General features: G+C 40.7%; 1 long non-coding RNA gene across 1 annotated transcript in view; it reads right to left on the bottom strand.

Moving 5' to 3' along the window:
• LOC147456812 (uncharacterized) overlaps window positions 1-5,489 on the bottom strand; it is an 80,174-nt gene extending 74,685 nt beyond the window's left edge. Inside the window, exons 1-2 of the long non-coding RNA XR_015188266.1 lie at window positions 5,214-5,489; window positions 5,010-5,104 (exon numbers count right to left, since the gene is read on the bottom strand). This is a non-coding gene — a long non-coding RNA (uncharacterized LOC147456812). The remainder of the gene's footprint in view (window positions 1-5,009; window positions 5,105-5,213) is intronic.
• Window positions 5,490-23,164: the final 17,675 nt, after the last annotated feature.

Genomic DNA, 23,164 nt, shown 5'->3' on the forward strand with positions numbered 1-23,164 from the left:
CTGTAATGCTAACCCCAAGTGGAGCGCCTAGGTGCCTAAACACAATGCCCTTACCAATAACTTCCCCTTACCATTCTACGAGGTCTTCTGAGTCACTTTCTAAGAAAGATCAATCTTGATTTCTCAATATTACACATTGAGCCGAAAGCAGTAGCAAATAGTTGGACAATCTCGAGGACTCTTCTTAGCATTTCTGACATGGCTTTAAGAAAGAGCAAAGAATCGTCTGCAAACAGCTTTGCAAGCAATTAATTACCTCCAAGAAGTGACAGACTTGAATTTCCCCTTTTGTTGCACTATCCTCGAGCGAGGTCACCACAAAGAGAGAGAGAGAGAGAGAGAGAGAGAGCAAATTGCAAAGAGCAACGGGATAAGGGGACATCCTTGCTTGATCGATCTCTTAAACTCAAAAATTTCTCACTATCCTGTTGTTAAAGAAAATCTCAGAGTAGCTTCCTTCCCCGAGCGTGTAAACTATCGCACACATTTTGGATCCAAAACCCAAAGCCTTCATGACAGTGCAATGTAAAGAGATCCTATCATAAGCCTTATTTAGGTCAAGTTGAAGGAGAATACATTCTTGCTTAGTGAAAGAAGCATACTCAATGCCGACCATGGCAGCCAAGATGTTATCATTCCTTTCATGAATCCACGTTGGTGGGGGTGATGATTTTGCTCAAGGTTGGAGCCAACCTTAAAGCAATCACCTTGGCAATGGTCATGTACGCAACTATCATCATGGAGACAGATTGCCAGTGCTTCAAGAGCAACAAACCAACTTTTTGAGACCGACATCTAATTGCCCCTCCAGTAGAGTCCTGTTTGCTAGCTGCGCTATAAAGATTTTAAGATCCTCGATAGAGATTAGCCTCTCCAATGCTTTTGCTTCAGTAGAAAGTACATCACATTTGACAGTACCAAGCAGAAGGGCTCTAGCCTCCTTGACCCCCTAAGAGCAATCTTTCGGCTGCCCAATAATTTGACTAAGGTGGTCGAGCATGAAGCCATAGCATTCTGGTCTCTTACTATGTTCCCCCTCTCATTAGTGATAGCTGTTATAGAATCTCTTCTTTTAACCAACATGTTAAGAACATGGGAGGACTCGACTCTTAATGCTTCCATCATTTTGCACGCATATGACGAGCAAAGAAGCTCTGGCTATTTTCATCCATGTGAAGCAAGGTCATTCTCTCTTAACACTTAGCTTAGACATGTGTACAAAGGAGCTTGATGGGAATGGGATCATGCTAGCTAGGGTAGATAAAGAGAAACATCGTGCACACAAGTGAGTGTGTGTTGGCTAGATTATCACTCGAGCGAATTAGGTTCCAAGATCAATTAACTTGGACTCATAAACACGATCTTGAGTATTTGCTAAGCCATCACAAGCTCGCCATAAACAAGAGAGATGTAATGCAAAAAGGAATGATCTTGTTTATTCATGAAGTGAGCTTTAAGTAGCTCTGCACACTCCAATCAAGGAGCAAAAAAGAACACCTCCAATCCAGGAGAACATCTCCAATCCAAGAGACAAACTATCTCTAATCCAAGAGACTCAAAACCTCCCCTCAAACAGATATATAAAACTGAGACCAAGCTAGTCCAAGCTATCTTAGTGGTGCTACCCCGTGGGACGAGAACTCTCTTGAGGCGGAGTCGATTTGCAAGTTTTGAGAGAGGTCCCTTAAGTAAGGTGTATTGGGCCGCGGGAAGAGACTCCTACCTTGTGGCAGACACGAGCTTGGGGTTTCAAAGCCGCACGACGCAGGAAGGAGGGCCCAATATGGACAGACACAAAATGGGTTTCAGAGCGGCTTACGGCCAATAGAGATCCACTGCCGGATGATAAGGTTCTTAGGTGCGTCGATCGCGACTGGGTCAGTCTGCAGATTGTGGTAAGCAGTGACCGAATGCACCATCGGACAGTGATGAAGCCTTAAGCAACCGGTTCTCGACAGGTTGGACTTGATGAGGGACTTCAAGGCAGTTTTGGGAGGCTCCTAGAGTCCGCCTCGTGGACGCCCATTAGTGTGGCCGAGTTGTGTGTGTCCCCTCACAAAGGGGTGGTCAGAAAACCCTAAGAACAAGGTGTTCCCACCCCGTGCAAAGTTGACTTTGAGGCTATTTGAACCTGTTTTCTCAGAAGGGTGTGGTGAGCATTGAATGCTCTTTTAGGGCCACACACCCACACATTTTTTTAGAGCTAGCTCAAAATTTATGGATACGGACTTAATTGAAAGCTCTCGAGACGGGCTATGCACAGACCAATTGCAAATGCCAATTTTGTTAAAATAAGGAGCAACTATTGAATGCAAATGCAAGTTCCTAATGACAAATTGATGGACTCTAATGCTAATTAAGATTTCAATTAGCCTTCAGTGAGTAGTGACCCAAGAGTCTTTAACTCAAGAACATGTTCATGCTAGCCAATGGAATACTTATTAGACATGCGATATTCAATAGAAGAGAAAACCTAATGGATCTAACTAGTGATGACTAAGGAATGCTAATCGTACTAACACACAAATTCATAATAGAAATCCTAGCTAGCATACCAGTGCTCTGATACCACTTGATGGGAATGGAATCATGCTAGCTAGGGTGGATGAAAGAGAAACATCGTACACACAAGTGTGTGTTTTGACTAGATTATCACTCAAGTGAATTAGGTTCCAAGATCAATTAACTTGACTCATAAACACGATCTTGAGTATTTGCTAAGCCATCACAAGCTCACCATAAACAAGGGAGATGTAATGCAAAAAGGAATGATCTTGTTTATTCATGAAATGAGCTTTAAGTAGCTTTACAACCTTGCACCAATACATGTGGGATAATTCCATATTTTCTCTCCTTGACTCGTACTCTAGGACAAAGCTCAGATTACAAAGCTCTCTCTCTCTCTCTCTCTCTCTCTCTCTCTATATATATATATATATATATATATATATATATATATATATATATATATATATATATATATATATATATATATATATATACACACACACACACACACACACACGTATGTATATATATGAACGGATCATAACTATTGAGTAAAGGACAATTTTACCATAAAAATCATGAGGCTTCAACAATCATAATTTTGAGGAACTTATTTGAGTTCGTGCGAAAAATAGGTGTAGTCTAGAAATTTTTAGTATAGGATTGACCTAGAGAATTTGTTGGTTTTGCTAAAATGCAGTAGTCTATCAAGCCCAACTAGTGGAGAATTTCAAAGGTTGCTTATTTTTACCATTAAAAGGTCTTTTAGCTTCAAGTTAAAGTAACCATTCACAAAAAATAACACCTCTACTAGGAGTATTGGATTTCTTTCCAAACACTCTAAGGACACTTTTGTCATATTAGGTTACCAAACCGAGGTTAAGAGATACAAAATTCTAGGAAATTCTTTGGTTGGCATGTAGACCGAATGTGGTGAATCATGTAACTCAAACAATATCACCAAGCTTCCTGCTCTATAATGTCATCTTTTGGAGTGTGTTCAAGATATGCCTAGCAAGGACATATCCACCATGAAGCTCTATAGCACGTAATTTCCACAAGATATATTTACATTGCAATCATATATGCTTGCATCTTGGAGGCATGGGCCCCTATGTGCAAGAAATTGATACGGGTGAGAAACATAATAAGAACATTGCTGACAACAAATCTTTAAGGAAAGGACGTACATGTATGACAAACGTAGTATCCCTCAAAAAGGGCGACTGCTTGATGAGCTTCAAGTAAGAGATGCATCTCTTGGAATGAAGTTGTTACCAAATATACCCAACAAGAGTCTAAATGTGAACTTAGTATGAGCAAGCTATAGTTGTTGCCACAGAATGCAAGCAAAAAATTCTTTCTAGAAGGAGTCTTAACATATGCTAAGATCTTGAATGCATGTGACATTATGCAAGAGGTGAACATATTCATATGCATGTGTCACAATTTGCACTTCAACCCTAGTCCTAAGCAACAAGCTTGTGTTAGTCCCAAGAAAATTATAAGATTTTAATTGTTTTAAGCCAATTTCAACCTTCCAATGAAGGTCGCTCTTATTGAGGCGACCATGCGAGTCACATTCCCTAGTATGGTTTACTAGGTCTAAAGATAGTCTACTCATTTCTTCTCATTTATCCCTTTAAAGGTTTGTGCTAATGGAAATTCCTAACTTCAAATCATAAATATTTCAAGTTCAAAGTTTAAACTATTGTTTGACAACTTTCAAGGAGTGATTTTCCTCGACTCCTTGATGAGATAATTTTTCTATACACTCAGCTGCAACCAAGAGAGATGCCGAAATACAACGTCTCGAGGCAAACTCAAATAATCACTGAGCTTCCTAGGAGCCTTGTAGTGTGATCTTGAAAATGCTTCAGTTGGCATGTAGATTACATGTAGTGTACCCTGAAACTCAAACAATCACCAAGCTTCCTGCCCTGTAGTGTGATCTTTTGGAGCCCACTAATTGCAAGCTATTCCCAACAAGGACATCTCCATGAAGCTCTATACTACGCAATTTTCAAAGGATGCAGATCCGAGGCTTTTTTACATCCACAATCACCTATGCATGCATCTTGGAGGCATGGGATCTTATGCGAGACTTTGACATGGGTTAGAAAATTTGATAAGAGCGTTGCCTGCATTTCTATTCTCTAGTGTGGTTTGCAACTTTTAATGGGAAAGTAAACTTATAATCATAAATATTGCATGTTTAAACTACTGTTTGACAACATTCAAGGGGTGATTTTTCTTTGCCCCTTGATGATACTTTTTCCATACACTCTCAGCTCAAGCAAGAAAGACACCAGAATAGAAAGTTTAAAGGCAAAGCTTTCAATCGGATAACCATATGGATTTGCGTTGCAGTAAGGCAAAAGTCCAAAACAATCCAAGATAACACTCATCATGAATGGCATATGATTTTGCAGTCCCACAATAAATTAAATGCAAGATGAACCAATGGTAGCCAATCCCGAGTGAGGAAAAATATTCCTCACCTTCCAATCATGTTTAAGCCGTGGGTACTGTTGCGATGCATTGCAGGTTCAACAGCTAGTGCTTGGTATTGACAGATCAAGAATTTAAGCGGAAGCTGATGAATCAAAAGGAAAGGCAATATTCAAAGAACAACCCCATTGGAACAAACTTAAACACGAATTAATAATGGCATTACACTAATTATATAGACAGACATGGCTTACAACTTTGCAAAGTGCGCCCCTCACGCGAGATACCATAACACCCACGGATTCAGCTGCCGAGCCCCTTTCTTTGGCTAATCAAACTTTTCAATCCTGGTTAGTTTAAGCTGCAGCTACCGCCTCTGCAAATAGGCTGCGAAGTTGAGTAAGCTTTCTAAACCGGAGCTCAACGCAAGCAAGAAAGAAATAGTTAACACGCAGGCGGAACTCGCCATAGAGAGAAGTTTGGTTTAATTTCGGCCGGGGAGGGGGAGGTTCACAATTTCATCCCCGAGAGTCGAGACTCGGGACTGAGAGTAGGATGAGAGACCGTGCATGCATGCACTGCAATGATCGCGTGAAGTTATTGCGCCGAATTTAACACGTGCTTTAGCCTGAAGTTGAATTTGAACTTTGAAGTCAGAACCTCGGAAAAATGATACTTTTTGGGGTTAAGAATGTACTGAGCTATTCATTTGAAGTGGACATAAGTCGATGAAGAAGCTACTATGGACACTATAGCAACAGTTTTCACGTGGGGATTTACTATTATCAACATGTCACTTGAGAAGAATGTCATCTTGAGCACCATTTGCTTCATAGAAAATTAAATTGTAGATCAAACTATGTCCAAAAATCCCCATTCGTGAATTATGAACACATCAAATCCAAACTTTCCTATGTAAAAATTTTGAAACACATCATGTCTGTTGGGTATTCAAGCTCGGACCTCGTGTGTCATGTCTATGGGAATATGGTTTTGTGGCACGCAGATAACATTAATGCAAAGTGGAGTTTGCATGGTAAGTCTCTACATATATATGTAAGGTTTTATACAATAATAGCGTGTTGTTTTGTTCTTCTCTCTCTCTCTCTCTCTCTCTCTCTCTCTCTCTCTCTCTCTCTCTCTCTGTTGCATCTCCTCCACGCCATGGCTCCCCACCGCCTGCATCCTCCATAGCCGCAGTTCCCAACACATGGTATCAGAACCACAGGCTTGGTATTCCTAGCACTAGCAAGGCAGGGCAGTCGCAGCAACATATTGAAACACTGCAGGGTGGTAGCACCTCTCAAGAGGCTGTGGACAGAGACCAGACGCAGGCAGACAAGGCACTTCAAGCAGCATCTCGAAACGCTGCCCCTGACAAGGTGATGATCAGCGCAGGCAAAGGCATCAGCAGGCGGGTAGCTTGGGCGTTTTGAAACGCTGCCAAGCAAATCCTAGGCAGGAAGGAGCAACTAGGAGCACCATTAGGTGGTTGCCAACACCTCTGCAAGTTGCATATTGAAACGCCCTTTGTAGGAGTTTATCAAAACGTTGCTTAAGGACAGGTTGCATATCAAAATACTTCTAGTTTCATTAAGGATTCACGGACACAACCAAAGAAGCAAATTGGCAATTTTGCAAGATTGTTGAACCTACAAAGAATATTGATGTTGAATTTGATCAACTCGGCAACCATCTGGCCTTGGATGGTGATGCTAAAGAAAAGCATGAGAACGACTCCAAAAATCGAAGCTTGTCGAGAAAGAAAGACAAAGGTGATTATTCAATGGTTTTGCTTCAAGCTAGGTTTATGACATGCAAGAACCAGATACATCAACAACCACAAGCACAAAAAAAAATTGTTTTCAAGAATTTGGTCCATCAACAATCGATTTTACATGTTCAGTGTCATAGGTTTATTTCAATTTGGTATGTTGTCAATATCAATTTCAAAGCCTTGTTTTAGCCTCTCGATAGTCGGCTACTGTCATGCTATTTACTGTCATGCCAAACTTTTGTATGGGTTATAGACACTGCCACGAAAATAAAGTGGTAAGACAACCCTTTGTTGTTTGGTCGGGCTCTTGTATGTCTTACGTTGATGGTTGTTTGAGGGAAGTACACACACACACACACCTATGCTATAGTCCGGGGGGGGGGGGGGGGAGCTTCTACTCATAGTTTCAGGTGAATGAACTCTGCCGTGCTTTGTCTGTCTCGAGTCCATTGTCAGTAGTTTGGGCTTGAGGGGGGGGGGGGGGGGGGGGTTTGTTGGGTATTCAAGCCCGGGTTCAGCTCATGTGTCATGCCCATGGGAATATGGCTTTGTGGCATGCAGATAACATTAGTGCAAAGTGGACTTTGCATGGTAAGTCTCTACATATATATGTAAGGTTTTATGGTAATACAATAATAGCGTGTTGTTTTGTTCTCTCTCTCTCTCTCTCTCTCTCTCTCTCTCTCTCTCTCTCTCTCTCTCTCTCTCTCTCTCTCTCTCTCTCTCTCTCTCTCTCTCTCTCGTTCTGCTGCATCCATCTCCTCCACGCCATGGCTCCCCACCGCTTGCATCCTCCATAGCCGCAGTTCCCAACAATGTCCATAACGACTATTCGTGCCCTGTTTGGGGTGATTTCATATTGTAGGTACGCGTGGGGTCTACCCCTTTTTTATGAGAAGAATTCAGAATTCTAAATTGGGACTAGTGCATGTGGTTGGATTCCTAAGGGGGGCGTCCATGCAGCTGCCCATGCAGTAAAAATCCAAGGAAACTCCAACATGTGTTTGGTGAAAAAGTGATCGCTAAATAAATAACACATGTCCCCATAAAGGAACCTTTTCCTACACATTTTGACAACTTTTTGCCCATGAGAAAAGAGGAGAGACCATAGATGAGGGCAGTGTGCATCTCTTGTATGTTTGAAGGGAATTCAAAACTCCATTGCTCCCATTGTGCTATCTCCCCCCCCCCCCCCCCCCCCCTTCCCCTTTCTCCTCCATTCCTCTACGTGTATTGGTGTGTGTGTTTGATCCTCTGACCATGTGTGGTGTGCATAGTACACAAGGGCGAGGTTTTGTGTGTCACGGGATCTAAGATTGAAGCATCAAGGGTTATGTGTGAGTTTTAATCATCACAAGGTTGTGTGCGCTGGTTTGAGTGTATCCAGTGGTGTGTTTTTTTAAGAATTATGTCATTTGGGATTGGTGTGTTGTGAATGCCTTGATCTATAGGGAGGCATTTTGGGTGTGTGTGTGAGTGTGTGTGTTGGGTGTGTTTCCACTTTTCCCTTTTCATCGAGCTAGAGCCTACTTGTTGATTTAAGACCTACTAGATTAGGACAAACTATGGTAAACATTAAGCTCACCCTTAGGCTTTTACAACTGCACTTATGCAAAACCTTAAAACGATGCTTTGGAGGTACCACAAAGCTAGTTTTAAAACTTGCTATATTTAGATTAACTTGGTGAATTCTAACGTTATCTTGTAAGGCTTCCCACACTTCATTCTTGGAGCATAATGAGTAATTTTTTTATTTTTTTAAATTAATACAACTAAGTTTCTCTTTTTAGACTCTTATAATTACTTTAGGTAAACTCCTTCGTCTTATACCTTTGATCAAGGCTGCTCAAGATAGATTCATCCTTTCTTGACTTGTGCGTTTGATCAAGGTAACTAAACAACAATTATCATTGCTCTTTTATATACTTCTCTCCTTTCGTCCCAAGTCTTTGGGTGAGTTGGTCTATAAGCACTTTAATTAACTTCACTTGTTCTCTTTTATTTTTTCAGCACTTAAATGGCCAAACTAAGATGGAAATTACTTTTATAAGGTCAAAAATCAATTCTCGTGACATTTTTCAAATAGCCTCTAACTAGTGATCTCATCATGAATTATTTACGCATCTGAAGGTCTTGCATATATCCATAGACTTTTCAAGGTGCAAGAGTAGGTGCTTGTATTTGGAGAAAGGCCTTCACTTGTCACTTGGCTAAAATAGCCCAAAACTTTGTTGCCACATCCATGTTGGTCATCTCCTTCAACCAACACATTGCATCCTCTCTAGTATGTAATGGAAATGGCCTATGAACTTTGAGAGTAGTGAAATTAGGAAATTAGGTGAAGCACTTTTGTGAGATTACTTTGTGAGAATAGCAGGTGAACTTAATTGATGGTAGCAACATAAACATGGTACTTAGTTAACTTGGCATGAACAATACTTTTGCAAGAGAGAGAGTTTAGAGAACATAACAATAGTTGAGGACCGGATTCATATGGATCCGGTCCCCCCTCCAATAGGCATTTGTATTATAGTTTCTCCCATCAAGAGAGACTTGGTACAATACAATCTTTGTGTTCCTTGTGACTTAGGTGATGCAATGAAGATGGAAAGCTTCATGCATCACAAGCATAACATAAACTCTGTAGAAAGCATTAACTATCCCAAGCCTCGGTCCCAAGGCCTCAAACACCTTCGAAGGTGGAGAGAGCTAGCGGGGAATGAGGATAGGGAAGAGGAAGAAGAAAAATTCCTAGGAGAAATAAATAGTTCCTCACTTATCATCACTCTTCTTACTAGCATAAATAATAGCATAGTAATGGAGATGGAGAAGATGGCAAGCTTAAGCATTGAAGCATGACCCTTGGTTGGATTTGCATTCCATAGCCAAGAGTGTTGGTGTAGGCTCTCACTTCTCACAAGCTTGGAGAAGGAGGTGGAGTTCCTCAACTTTCACCAAGTGAGAATGAATCCACAAAACGAGTGTGTGTGTGTGTGTTGTGTATATCCCCCCAGCACCCCCCTTGCTTGCTTGGGGTGAGTTGTAGCTTTTACACATGTTTCAAGCTCATTGAGTCCCTCTCCCCCCTACATGGGTAGTATTTGGACAAGTATCCTTCTTACCCCTTTGAGAGAGAGAGCTTGAAAATATCTAGATATTTGTTGTATGGAACTAGAAGCTCATTGGACCCCTCTTTAGCCCAGCCAATAGCATTCAAGCACACCAGGTGGTTAATCATAGGGAGAGTATGACATGTGTCCCATGTGCCCTTTGAGAAAAGGGGTGCCCCTTTGGGTGAGTGGAAGGTTAAGTCAAAGATTCCCCTAACTTTGGGACTTTCATGCATAGGAATCTTCTCAAGCACCTTCCTCTTTAAGTTTGTAGGGTCTCTTTTTGACTCGAGCACCTTACCCCCCCATGCATGGGAAGCTTCTCAAGCACCTTCCTCATTAAGTTTGTAGGGTCTCTTTTTTATTCAAGCACCCTACCCCCCATGCATGGGAAGCTTCTCAAGCACCTTCCTCATTAAGTATGACAAGCACCTCAAGTACCTTAGTCATCAAGCATGACAAGCACCTCAAGCACCTTAGTCATCAAGCACGCACCTTATTCATCAAGCACGACAAGCACCTCAAGCACCTTAGTCATCAAGCACGCACCTTAGTTATCAAGCACGACAAGCATCTCAAGCTTAGGTCGGGGCTTCGGGTTGTAGCACCTCTTTTTGGTCTTTGATTTCAGGAGGGTCTTCAATAATTGGTTCATTTGGAGGCTCTCCTTCATAGGTCTTAAGTAGGCTCACATGAAAATCATTGTGTATGAGCCAATGGTTAGGCAACTTGAGATGATAATCCACCTCATTGATTGGCTTCAAATTTTGAAAAGGACCATAGTATCTTTTTGCTAGTTTAGCATAATACTTTTGATGGCCCGTAGGATTTTTGCTCATCGTTTGCCTCAATCGAGCCTTAGGTAACTTAAGTAAGACCCAATCATTTTCTTTGAACGTTAAGGCCCTTCTGTGCTTGTCAACAACAGCTTTTTGCCTTAGTTGGGAGATGGATATAACCTCCTTAATCTTTTGAAAAGTACTTGCAAGCCACGGCTATACTCATCTGCAACGAAGATCTTCCCATGTACTTTAAGTAGCAAGGGACTTTTAGGTCTTCCCTCTATGATTTCAAAAGGTGCTTTTCCCGTAGAAGTATGGATGGTGTTATTATACGCATGCTCTACAAGAGGTAAGTACTTTTTCCATTGTGAGCGTTGATCTACTTCTGTAACATAGGTCTTTAGTAGATCAACAATCGTAAGATTGGCTATCTCACTTTGGCCATCCGTTTGTGGGTGAGGCCGAAGAGAAATTCAATCTTGTACCTAGATTTCTGAAGAGACCTTTCCAAAAATTACTGGTCATTCTAGGATCTCTATCTGATACGATGGATGTTGGCAATCCATGGTGTTTGAAAATCTAGGATATGAAGAGAGTTTCCATTTGGTGTGCCTTAATAGTCTTCTTGACAGGAATAAAGTGTGCTTGCTTGCTAAACTTGTTGACTATTTTCCATATTCCCGTATTCCCATGGATAGACTTGGGTAATCCAAAGATAAAATCCATGGATATACTCTCCCATGGTGAATTAGGGATTGGCAATGGCTGGAGTAATCCAGGTTGTTGCCGTCTATCATACTTGGTCTTTTGGCATACCACACATTTTGAAACATACTCTTGTATGTCCACTTTCATGGTAGTCCAATAAAAGTACGTCTCTACTCCTCGAAGAGTAGGTTGAATGTATCTATGCCCCGCATAGGGAGGAGCATGGGATTCATACATGACTTTCTCACAAAGGGAGTGGGTAACACATAGCCTATTTTCATGGAGAAGATAACCATCCTACAAGGTGAATGGTTCCTCTTTCTTCCCCAAAGCAAGGGCTGACATGATGTCTTTAAAGTCAGGGTCAGTAGCATACTCATCTATCATATAAGATAGATCATTGTGAGTTGCTATTGACATAGCATTAACTTTTGGTCATCGTGAAAGTGTAGCAGCCACTTGATTGTGCTTACCAGCATGTGAGCAATGTGGAAATTAAATTGTGAAAGAAAATTTACCCACCTCATTTCTTTGTCGGAAAGCTTTGTTTGCGTCATGAAGTACTTGAGACCTTGATGGTCTGTTCGTAAAATGAATGGAGTTCCCAATAGATAGTGCTTCCATGTGTCTAGGACATGTAGAACAGCTAACAACTCTTTCTCATAAACGCCTAAAACCCGTTCATCCGTGTTGAGCCTTCGACTCTCATATGTTATGGCATGCTCTTCTTGAAGCAAGACTGGTCCAAGGCAATCACCAAAAGCATCACATTGGACCTCAAATGGCTTTGAGAGATCCGGAAGCATAAGGACTGGTTGGGAGGTAAGCTTCTCTTTGAGCTTGTCAAAAGCACTTTGCTCCTTAGCATTCCATGAATACTTAACGTTTTTCTTTGTTAAGTCATGTAATGGTCCTGGTATCTGAGAGAATTTTTCTATGAAGCGTCTATAGTATACACACATACCAATAAAGCTTCTAAGCTCATGTAGATTCCTTGGATTAGGCCATGCTTTTCTTACCTCCAACTTCCTCCAACTTTGATGGATCCATACGGATACCATCTTGAGAGATAAATACGACCTAAGTATTGAATCTCTTGAAGGAAAAATTCGCTTTTCTTTTTATTGAGAAAAAGCTTATTCTCCCTTAATGCTTGAAAATCACTTGGAGATGTTGCTTGTGTTCCTCCAAGGAATTGGAGTAGATGATGATATCATCACAGTGAATTTGCGGTAGGGTCTAAAAATTTTCTCCATTAATCGATTGAATGTAGTTGGTGCATTAGTCAAGCCAAAAGGCATGACTAGATATTCATAAAGGCCAAATGTTGTACGAACGCAGTCTTTAGGATATCTTCACTCACTATCCTTATTTTGATGGTAGCCACTTTTAAGATCAATCCTACTGAAGTAGGTAGAGCCTTGTAGCTTATCAAACAGATCTTCTACCTGAGGTACGGGAAATCTGTTTTTGATAGTGATATGGTTTAGTGCCCAATAGTCCACACACATGCGGTATGTACCATCTTTCTTTTGCACTAAAAGGACCGGAGAACAAAAGGGAGAGGAGCTAGGCCTCACCATCCCTTTGTCTACCAATTCTTGTACTTGCCTCATGATTTTCTCTTATTGAGCTTGTGAAACTCGATAAGAAGGTTTGTTAGGCGGTGAGCTTCCTGATAGGAGCTCAATTTGATGGTCATCATCCCCTCGTTTTGGAGGTAAGTCCATAGGGATATCATCAATGAACACATCTTGGAATCCTTTTAGAAAGTTAGACATATTTAACTCTTCTTGATTCCTACCATTCACCTTTGATGAAACATTTGGGCCTTTTACAAAAATCATGTACACAAAAACTGAGCTCTTCATTGATTTATCAAGGGCAAGAGGATTTACAAGTGGTATAGTATGACCAGACTCATTAGCATCTATATACATATTCTTTCCCCTGTAGGTGAAGTAGATTCTCCTTTCAGGGAACTCCATGTTGGCAGCCATGTGGTTGAACCATGGTACCCCTTGGATAACATCCTCATGCTAAAGAGGAGAGATAAAGAAGTCTTCTTTGTCGACATAGCTTTGGACATGAAGCCTCAACTTCCCAATCAAGGGAGTAACAGAGGCTTGCTGTCCCTTAAAAGCGGCATCGGTAGTTACAGCATCTCCCATCTCAAAAGCTTGAATGCCCAACTTGGTGGCCAACTCCATCAATATGAAGTTGTGAGTAGAACCAGGGTCAAACAAGATGAAGGCATCATGCTCCCTTACCTTTCCCCAAGCATAGGAGAGAGGTGATCCTTTGCAATGAGCATCCTCTTTTGGAGCTTTGATAGTGGAAGCTCTAGGAGTCTCATTGCGAGCATTTCTTTTGGGGAAAGAACGATAACCATGTCCTTGCTCCCCACACTTAAAACGTGATCCTTGGGAAAAGTTTCAAGCTCTTCAGGAGAGAGTTTATTTTTACCTTTGTAAAATTATTTCTCCTTGGACCGATTGTTGTTGTTGTTGTTGGAATGGCCTTGGAAAGAATTTTGGGCATTAAGTTCACTTTTGTCTTTACTTTCCATGGGCTTGACATTCCATCTATCCCCTTGTTGAAAATTGATGCATGAAGCAACCATGGTATGGTGGATTACTTCGCTAATAGAACCAGGCCGTTGAGAGTTGACATACTCAACCATCTCTTCAGGTAATCCCGCACAAATTTTTTTGCTTAGCAAAGTCTATCTTTTGAAAGACAGTAGCCTTGAGATGTAAATCCCAAAACTTGTCCACATATTTGTGGATAGATTCATGAGAGAGAAGTCTCAAACTCCACCATTTGGTGAGCACTTTTTCCTTTGCATCGCTTGCAAGGAATTGCTTCATGATGGAAACTCGTAGAGTTTTCCATGTCTTTGTAATGGTAAAGCTGTAGGCAAGTATAGAAATACTCCATTATTAAGACCAAAGCTCCCAAGATGTGCACCATATCCCACATAGTGGCCTCAACAAAAACGATAATAGATCCCAACCCCACTTACCCTAATATAATTAACAAAAACAACCATTAGTAGGCTACTTAAGGACCTCTCTTCTTAAGCAAGAAAAGAGAAACCAAATGCTCTGATATCAATGTAATGGAAATGGCCTAGGAACTTTGAAAGTAGCGGAATTAGGAAATTAGGTGAAGCACTTTCGTGAGATTACTTTGTGAGCATAGCGGGTGAATTTAACTCATGGTAGCAACATAAACATGGTACTTAGTTAACTTGGCATGAACAATAATTTTGCCAGAGAGAGAGTTTAAGAACATGACAATAGTTGAGGACCGGATTCATATGGATCCCGTCCCCCCTCCAATAGGCATTTGTATTATAGTTTCTCCCATCAAGAGAGACTTGGTACAATACAATCTTTGTGTTCCTTGTGACTTAGTGATGCAATGAAGATGTAAATCTTCATGCATCACAAGCATAACATAAACTTTGTAGAAATCATTAACTATCCCAAGCCTCAGTCCTAAGGCCTCAAACACCTTTGAAGGTGGAGAGAGCTAGCGGGGAATAAGGATAGGGAAGAGGAAGAAGAAACATTCCTAGGAGAAAGAAATCGTTCCTCACTTATCATCACTCTTCTTGCTAGCATACATAGTAGCATAGTAATGAAGATGGAGAAGATGGAAAGCTTAAGCATTGAAGCATGACCCTTGGTTGGATTTGCATTCCATAGCCAAGAGTGTCAGTGTAGGCTCTCACTTCTCACAAGCTTGGAGAAGGAGGTGGAGTTCCTCAACTTTCACCAAGTGAGAATGAATCCACAAAACGAGTGTGTGTGTGTGTTGTGTATATCCCCCTAGCACCCCCCTTGCTTTCTTGGGGTGAGTTGTAGCTTTTACACATGTTTCAAGCTCATTGGGCCCCTCTCCCCCTACATGGGTAGTCTTTGGACAAGTATCCTCCTTACCCCTTAGAGAGAGAGAGAGAGAGAGAGAGAGAGAGAGAGCTTGAAATATCTAGATATTTGTTGTATGGAACTAGAAGCTCATTGGACCCCTCTTTATCCCAGCCAATAGCATTCAAACACACCAGGTGGTTAATCATAGGGAGAGTATGACCAGTGTCCCATGTGCCCTTTGAGAAAAGGGGTGCCCCTTTGGGTGAGTGGAAGGTTAAGTCAAAGATTCCCCTAACCTTGGGACTTTCATGCATAGGAAGCTTCTCAAGCACCTTCCTCTTTAAGTTTGTAGGGTCTCTTTTTGACTCGAGCACCTTACCCCCCCATGCATGGGAAGCTTCTCAAGCACCTTCCTCATTAAGTTTATAGGGTCTCTTTTTGACTCAAGCACCTTACCCCCCATGCATGGGAAGCTTCTCAAGCACCTTCCTCATTAAGTATGACAAGCACCTCAAGTACCTTAGTCATCAAGCACGACAAGCACCTCAAGCTTAGGTTGGGTTTCCACCTTAAGCTCTGCCCTAGCTTGCCTAAGGTCAAAGGACTTTTAACACTAACCATTGGAGGCCTTTAATGAAGCTAGCCCTAAGGTCTTTCAAGCTCCATTAGTTAACCTTGGTATTTGACAAACCATCTCTCATTTGGACCCCTTTACCATTGGCCCCATGTTGAGATAGATCCGTAAGCACATGTTTATATTATAACCCTTGTTTCCGTTTATTATCCCACATCAAATGATCAATTTAATATGAGAAAATCATTTGGGTTGGTTAGATATTAGATTTAATGACAAGTATGTCGTCTCTTCAACCAACATGTTGCATCCTCTGTAGTATGTCGTCTCTTGCAACCAACATGCTGGTTGAAAGAGACACGCACAATCAAGGACTTTTTGTTCTTTATGAGGACACCACATTAGGCATACATACCAAATCAGCTACATGCAAGAACAAAACCTTTCTCCAATATTCCCTAGCAAGCAATCTCATTGAAAATTCTCTCATCCATGTCAACATCTTGTGTAAGGCCACATGCCGTTAAGGTGCGAGCATAGATGATTATATCTAGAGAGAGGCCTTCCCTTTGCATCTAATGAAAAACAACATGTCATACCCATGTCATTAGGACTTTTTTGGGGTCTTCTTGGACCCTTTAATCTGCCCCAAGCCTAATTACTATGATTAACTAGTGGAGCAATAGGAGGAACCCATGTGGACATAAATGTTGGGTATGTCTGTCCTTAATTTTTAGGGGTCAAACTTGGAGTCTAGGCTTTTTTTTTTCTAAATGGACTACAAGATTGAAAATTTTTCAAAAAGAAACGATTTGGGCCTATTTTTTTATTCTAAATTGTGCTAGCTGGTATAAATGTGCCACCCTCAAAAAGTCGGCTAGGCCCAAAAATACCCCCTCATCATTAATTTGGCATGCAAGTCTACTTTTCCCTCCCTCCACTCACTTCTTCTCTCTCTACATACCAAATCTGACCTCTCCTCTCTTTAGAATAAAAAATCCTTGTTTTCACTCTCTCCTATTGGAAGAGTACCTTAGTGGCATCCTCTCTCTTCAATCTACCTTCCCCTTCTCTCCCAAGCTTAGTTCTGAGTTTTGGCTCCTTTTTTGCTATAGAGAGTCTGTAGTACAATCCATTTGCCCCTTCCTGGAGGCACTCCTCTCATACTTGCACCCATTCTTCACTCTCATCTTGGGGGCTCATATACATCTTATAGAGCTTAGTAGCGTCAACTACCCAAGCTTAGGGTTTAGGGACCTTTAGTTTGCTAAGGTTTAGGGTTAGGGAGCCTTAACTTAAAAAGCTTTAGGGTTTAGGAACCTTCAACTTGCAAAGTTTTAGGGCTAAGGGATCTTCAACTTGCACAGTGCAAGAAGCTTGGATACCATGAGTCATAGATCTTGTTCAAGGGTAGACTCATTATGTTGCAGCAACGAGCAAGAAGACAATGGAAATTGGGTAGCCACAAGCTTTGTGATAGGTATGTGGGTGACAATGCGGCCAAGCACAAAGGGAGCCCACAAAGTCTCTTGGCAATTCATCAAACTGAAGTCCCACCATTTTTTGGAAGGGTCGTTATTAAAGATGAAGCAGGCGGCTGATAGAAGCAAGCAAGTGAAGATACAACATTTCTACAAAGCTTCTCATCTACGAATCAAGGATGCTGATCGCAAGAGCTTTCCAGCTAATTGTAAGTATTTATAGTGTTGTTTCTAGCAAACGCTATGCTTTCGTATGAAGTCTCTAATGATGAAAATGTGTGGGCATTGGTGCTTGGATTTTGCAGATATTTTTCCGTCAGCATTTATGGAATGGGAGCCTCTAGAGACGCTCTCTATAAGTTTTGAGGCTCATGACTTTGAGTTCGGCTCATTGTTATATTCCAGATGCATTGTGTCTGAGCTTGCAGAAGGGTCCATCTTCTTCTTTGATGCAGAGTATGTAGTCCCAACGACAAGGAATGGCTATGAGACCTTGAAAAAACTTAGTCCACCAACTTTGATGGTGGACGATGATTGGCCAACACCCGATAATACTTGTATTGTATTAACTAGGCGGTGGATTGAAAGCAAAATCTTCAATGCAATGAAGTGCACGTACGGGTCACATCAAGCAACACTAAGATCTTTTATGCCTCTGCATCTTTTTGTTTTTTTTTCAAGGTAGACGATGTTCATAGGATGCCTACCATGTGGATTGCTAAGGGTGGAACAACAATGAATGCCTTCCTTCCATCTGCTTGGGACTCAAAGATTGTTCAACACAATAGGGATACTGTAAAGTGCATGGTTGTGATAGAGAAAATAATCATCAAATACCACATTGCCAAGCAGAAAATCTCGATTATATTCCCTTATTGATGGTGGAAGCAGATGTGAGGTGAATGGCACATCTGTCAATGCTAATTGGAATATGGAAAATCGTAGGGAGAACTTGGTGCTAAGGTTTGAGCTCAAGATGTACTACTTATTTGTAATCAATGGAAACTCTCTGTGTAAGAGAAAGAAGAGGCTTTTTTTTGTAAGATCATTCCCTTCCCTAGATATATCCATATCAAGCAAACAATTGTAGTTGCAATGTAATACTCTCATAATAATACGATACAATTTTGTTTAATTTTGTGATTTGGGAATGTCTAATTTTCAATTTTAGAAGTGTCGAGTGACTTTAGAGTTGTGGTGGGTGGTGGAGTTGAGGTGTTTATAATTGTGGTTTTTGGACTGCAACACTATGCAGCATAGCTCTGAGTTATCTGCGGAAGAGAACGTATAAATTTGTGTTACCTCTGGAATTTTACAAAAAGGGTCCTTTTTAAAATTTTCTCCTTTATAAGTGACTTGCAAGACACATTCTAAAGTCACTTTCTTGTTTTTGAGCTTCTCTCATCTTCTCCATTGCTAATTTGCTCTATCCATCTCCAAGCACGTGCAATTGTCCCTTGCACTCCACTAGTAAGAATGGCTCCTGCTAATCAAGCCCTTATCAATGCAATTGAGGTAATGTGCAAAACTTCCCTTCACATTGGCGATTTTTTTTTTTGTGTTTGCCTCTCATCACAATTGATCTTTTTGTAGACCGCAAAAGAAATGGACCTATTTGCACAACAAAAAGTTAGCTCACACACGCAATCTAGAGGGAAAGACGGTTCATTGTGAAACTACCTCCAAAGCTTCAATGCTAACATGGTCTAGGTCATCCACAATGACTATTCAAATGATGCACATGCTGAACTTTTCAAGTGTAGGGAACTTAGTGCCATTCTCGCAAAAAATCCCATAGCTCAAAATGCACACGAATGTATACTTGAAAATAGGGAAGCCGTACTCTTTAGCTTTGGCAACAAGAGTGTTGGATCTTTACTAGGATATTGTGGCCTAACTCTTGGGCAAGGTATCACGCATGCCAAAGAGATTGCATCTCGCATTGGTAGACAGCCATCTGTAAAAAGCCTAAATATTGAGTCATTCAATGAGCTCGTGAAGAGACTACCTTAGCCCTTTTGTTACCAGACTCGGCACCCTCCTGTTGTATGTGGTTAACTGCAATTGGGATAGCTGGCTTAATGGTTAATTATGTAAAGTCTATTTGATTTTACTAATAGTGAGTGCATGCTGATTTGTAGATTTGAATTTTAAGAGTTGAGAAGGAGGCGCCAGCAAATAATAATCCTCTCGGTCATTTTACTTTTTCATAGAGTTTTAGATCTTCTATCAATAAGCCACTATGGCTGTTTTGTAAGTAGGATAGTGAGAACTCACCCTAAGAGGGTCATGCAATAAGTAATGTGTTCCACTCATAACTAAACTGGAACTAAGCGTAAAAGAGGGGCCTCCAAATTTTTGCACCAACAAGTAAATCAAAAATTAAATACCAAAGTCCACAAGAGGTGCCGTAGAGTTTGGGGATACAATCTTTTCGCCGTTCTTGTGTAGATGCCCTATATTTTCCCCTTCCCTCTCTCATATACTATGTTATGTTGTGCTATGTACTTCCTGTTTATGTCTACATCCCTTACAATCCCTCTTACACTCTGTCTTTTTCAATCTATTCTCTTGTGTGTGTGTGTGTGTGTGTGTGTGTGGCTGTTTTAACATAAATAATAAGACATAATTGAGCTTTTACATTCAAAAGACAGCTGGCTCCAGAGAAAGAGAAATGATAAGTACAAAAACAACTCAGTCTAGAATCATCTTTGTACAATGCTTATAAGAATGAAGCATCATTCTAGTATACAAATATCAGAAGTACTCCCCCAGCAGTAGGTATAAGTGTAATCATGTGTAGACAATGGCTTTAAGACAAAAAAACTTCCAAGATAAAATAGAGTCCTTGCCTGCATCCATCCAAACAAGACAACAAATACATTAGCCTTGGATGTGTTTTATAGGTATTAATGGACTATACCAATTGTTATCCATGTCCATCTTACAACTTTTTAAAAACTTACAAGATTAGCCCAAAGTATTTATGTGTTCTATATATATTAAAAAAAGTTTTATTATCCCAAAGTTTATATTTTATCATAAATACTATTCTGATTAGAAGGCCATAACCACTTCTAATCAAAGTGTTTCATCCCACCATCAACATCTTTATTAGTCTTTTGAGTTTTCTCTTTGCCAGATCAATAAAGCTGCAATTCCTCTTGGTTTTTTTCAAAGTAAAGAAGCCTAAGAAAACATTCCATTAATAGTTCAAGAATATCAAACTTGTTTTTGCTTATTTAGGACATAGATAGTTTATGCCCATTTAGGGTTCATGGAATCCAAACTTCACAAGTTTGTATGTCACTTACATTAATTATACATCTCCAAGTGGCAAAGAATCCTTAAAGTAAACGCGGTACCCAGCCAGACCGAATGTCACACCAAAAAAGGAATAGATGCCTTTATAGGCTTTTTTCAAAATATACCTAACCATGTGAATGCAAAAGAAATGTATTGTATCACCTCATTAAAATAACCAGTAATAAACAAGTCCAGCGTCAGCATTTATGCAACCGGGGCATACCCCCAAAAAAATCCCAAACAACTAGTACCAAAATCCAACATCAATATGCAGCCAGTATTTTGCATGACCTGTGTCAATTTTAGAGAAAATAACTAGTGCCAATAACAAGTCTAAAACCAATAAACACCCGGGGTACACCCCCCCATCAAGACATTTTTTTGAACAGTATGCATCAGCAATATGCCATGTGACCATGCATAGAATCAATAGAGTATTGTAATGTCAAGCCAAGCGGTAGCAATCACTATAACGTCCCCCAATAACTTTAATCAATCAAATAAATAGTTTATGCAGAGCAACCAAAAACCAGTTGTTGCAGGTTCATAGTTTTTCCCCAAGAGTGTTAAACCATTCAAGCATTACCACATAATGTCAAGCATAGCCAACCCACATAGTGGGCCTTACCAGACTAAGCGACGTGGATCAAGGTTCCACAATAGTGCCTCTTAGTGTCGAGCAAAGCCAACCACATAGTGGTCCTTACAAGGTTAAGCGACAACGTATTCAAACCAATAAGCCAGGTTGTTTTCAATATCCTAAGACAAGTTAAAAAAATAGAAAAACCATGATTTCCAAGCTTAGTGAATAGTAGCCATCACGTGTTGGTTGAGTAGCAAGCTCCATGATTGGTACAGAAGCGAGTAAACACACACAGTCCTAACCTTTTATGTAAGTAAAAACATACAAAAGGCTAAGTGAGGGGCAGAATGCGTCCTCACCTTTTTAAATAGGAGAAGGTAGATCACGATCACTCATGGTGACTGGCGCACAGAATTGTTATTACCCCACACACTGAGTAGGACAAGTGCTACTCCCTCTGGCGAAGCCAAATATTGTAGCCGCCTCTGATGCGGTCCGTCACAGCAGAGCAGCCATTGCGCCCAAGGCAGGGTAGGTGAGGCCTAGTTAAAGAGTAAGACATAATTGTTTACTACGTCAGCTAAGGACTTCTAACCATCATAACCCTATAGGGGTTCCTTCCCACAGTGGATACCAACATAGTGTATCTTAGGAAAGCCATTTTTTATAGCCAAGATGACAGCAATAGGGGGTAGTTTAGTTTTTTTAAAACCATAAACATAAAGACAAGTACCAATGTGTGTGTGTGTGCGCACGCGCACACGCGCTATCATAGTCTAGGTGTGTGTGTGTGTGTGTGTACTTAAATCTGGGAGAGAAGGTGACATGTTGATGGTGAAGTCTATGAGGAATTGTTGATTTGTCTAAGAACCGGTCTCCCCATCTCCCAGCAGTCGTATCAAAGCTTTAGTTTGAGTTACTTGGCTTGGGATTTCAAATTTTGAAGGAATTCTCGAATTGGCAAATTAATTTGCAACCGATTTCAAATTTTAAGGAGCAAACTACGAACCTACAGCATCGAGTTTACCAATCAAGCAATTAATCGGTAAATTGACCAATTAATTTTGCTTAAGCAACATCGAGATTCAGTACGCCAAGATCCACATTTAAATTAACAGGTAATTCTTGTGGATTGTGAAGGCGAGAGATCGAGATATTGAAGAAAATGATGATTAAGAATCCAACATCGTAGCACTCAAAAGGCGATTATGAAGGGTGAAATCGGCATAGTGATATGAGGAAGGAGATCTAAGGAATTTATGAAATCGGAATAAGGATTAAATTCTTTTGCTTGAAAATCGAGTCCACACATGGCCATTTTATTCTGAAAACTGCCAATTGGACAAGCTCGGGTTCCAATTCGTGGGAGTTGAGGCTTACACACACTTCTGCTTTGAAGTGGATCATCATCTAACCCTACAAAATTTGCATCAACCTGGACGCCTTGGCCTTGAGAGCATTTTTGTCTTCATGCACGTAGGCCGAGAAACTCCACAAAAAGCCGCCATCAACCTCCACTATGCGTGTTGTCATCGGCCTCTGTCAATTCGTTGCCATCCATGACTAGTGTCCACACACAATAAAAAGGTGGGGCTTAATTTAACTTGCAATTGCTTGGTCGCCCTTGAGTAATTAAGGCCACCACTTTTAAGAGCCGTTCTCCCCCCCTTTCAACATCTTCGATTGGTCATCGCGAGCAAGCATTAAATCATTGAATGCCATCATCCAAATATTTTGCAACCACCTTTGAAGTTTCTCGGTTGCCACCAAATGCTAAGACCATTGCCTACCCATGGTGGATTGACACTACTTAACCTTTTATCTAGATCGCAATCCCCAATAACCGATCCAAAACTGCTCGAACAAGCCATCATCAATTACTCCCGTCAATAAGAAGCGTCATTTCTTCTTTGAAGCAAATCAAAAATTCAGAAACCGTAATGCAAACTATCAAAGCTGTATTAAAGATTACCATAACTAAAAGCTTTTGAATTGACTAATTGCCA

This window comes from Adiantum capillus-veneris, chromosome 5 (genome assembly GCF_014529385.1).
Source record: "Adiantum capillus-veneris isolate H3 chromosome 5, ASM1452938v2, whole genome shotgun sequence".
Classification (NCBI taxonomy): domain Eukaryota; kingdom Viridiplantae; phylum Streptophyta; class Polypodiopsida; order Polypodiales; family Pteridaceae; genus Adiantum; species Adiantum capillus-veneris.